Source organism: Medicago sativa, chromosome 4, assembly GCF_051527215.1.
Source record: "Medicago sativa cultivar Bolivia chromosome 4, Bolivia_mono, whole genome shotgun sequence".
NCBI classification, from domain to species: domain Eukaryota; kingdom Viridiplantae; phylum Streptophyta; class Magnoliopsida; order Fabales; family Fabaceae; genus Medicago; species Medicago sativa.
Window position 1 is genome coordinate 73,050,225 of NC_140752.1, and position 2,141 is coordinate 73,052,365.

General features: G+C 34.1%; 1 pseudogene; it reads right to left on the reverse strand.

Annotated features, from left to right (window-relative positions):
• Window positions 1–976: 976 nt before the first annotated feature.
• LOC146931652 (dirigent protein 11 pseudogene) lies at window positions 977–1,739 on the reverse strand (annotated as a pseudogene).
• Between the last annotated feature and the right edge of the window lie 402 nt (window positions 1,740–2,141).

Below are 2,141 nucleotides of genomic sequence, written 5' to 3' on the forward strand. Positions count from 1 at the left end.
ATTATTGCATATATGCAAGTGTTAGGAGTCCCACATCGAGTATATCAAAGGGCTTGATGTGGTACTTAAGCCATGAGGTTCTCCCACCTATTGGACTAGACTTTTGGGTTGGGCTCTCCTCATGGGCTTAAGTCCTAACAATTGGTGCTTTCATTGAGAGTTGTACCACGGAAAGGGCTACCTATAGGCTGGATTAAGGTGTTCCATCGAATACTGATAGGTGAGTGAAGCCGCCAAAAAGGAAAGGGCTACCATCGGGTCAGTGCCAATATAGTGAAAGCCGCCGTGGACGTCGACTCTTAAAGGGCGTGGCAATGTTAGGAGTCTCACCTCGAGTATATCAATGTGCTTGATGTGGTACTTAAGCCATGAGGTGCTTGATGTGGTACTTAAGCCATGAGGTTCTCCCACCTATTGGACTAGACTTTTGGGTTGAGCTCTCCTCATGGGCTTAAGTCCTAACAACAAATGTGTCATTACTGTAAAATTATAGAGATGACAAAATCCCCACACATTTTTACATGTCAATAGCAAAATTCCAAAATGCATACAAGTTCAATTTTTTTTGAGAATTCATTATTAGGGATAACCATTAGCATAATAGGGTACTACTATAACTATTGTCTTTTCTTTATCATAAGTACTAGTTCTTTATCTAAAAAACATAGTGACCGTTTGATTTGACTTATTTGAATTAATCCATTAACATAAATATTTGTGAGAATATTTGATAGAGCTAATCAAAACGACATATAAAACTTTAAAAGCCGATTTTATCTTCTTTTTTTTTTTTTAGGCTCTACACGATAGCTTATAATAATAGTTTAGATGAAAATAATTTGATTTGTTTTATTTTTTGTTATGATGTCCTTCCAATGCAAATAAAATGCACATCCTCTTGTACCAAAAATATAAAATAAAAAAAAATGCACATCCTCTTTTACGTGTGATGAAAATAGTTAACTAGGAAAACTCATTAAACCATCATAAAAATAGCAAACATAATTATTTTACTACTACACCAACGATTACAAGTTCATTTATTATTTGAACCTAAGTAGTCCAAATTTGAAAGCACTTGTTCAAACTCACACAAAGGGCATAATTTAAAGATGATACACTGTGATATTATACTCCATAACAAAATTCTCAGGGGAAGAAATAGAGTAAACACTGTTTGCTATGACATACCCCCTAGCAAACCTGAACATTCCAGTCCCACCAACTATTGGCATTTCTCTATTTTGTTCAGCAACAGGATTCCTCCCTAACATGCTAAGCGTGCTCCCTGCATAGTTTCCATCTGTGAAAATAAAATTTGTCAACATAAACATTCCAATATCATGCAGAGAAGCTTGACCAAACAACCCTTGTGCTCTTCCAATGTGCTTTGAACTCATTTCAGGCCCTTCAGTGATTTCATCATCCATTACATAAGTTGCACCAAATTCATTAGGCATGTTTCCAGGTGTGTTAACAATTTGCACAATTGTTGGGTTGTTTTTGTTTTTAATGTCATGGTAGTAAAAGTGAAGATGAGTCAATTTTTCTGAGGGTAAATATATGTTGGATTGTTTTGAGAACACTTCATTGGTAGAAGTTGATTGAGTAAAAATTATATTTAGAGAGAAGAGAAATAATAAACTACGTGAAATAAGAAGAGCCATTTAGATGAAGGACACTTTTCTTTAATTTCTTTTTTGTTTTTTTGATGATTGAACAACGAAGAGCCATTTCTCTTTAATAGTTTTTCCTGGAATGGAATGAATTATTACCCACGCTCATCGCGAGGAATATAAAAATGCTATTTAAGGCACTATTTCATTATTTCCATCTTTTTGTCCCCGCCTTCCATGACATCTGCTCAACACTGCTTTTTCATTGGCTTGTTTCTATTTCTGGATCAAATTCAGGATAATTCTTGTCGCTATTTATAGCATCAGTGGATATAGGATCCTCTTCAAATTGAAAAGAACCGTTAGTTTTAAAATACATGTCGCAGTCAACCATTGCATACATATCAATACACAACTTTGATCATTAATATCTTTAATTATACATAATAAAAAATTATAAAAATTTGATATTTTGAAAATATTCATCCAGATCAATCAAACAACATCTTACAAGCTAACATATCA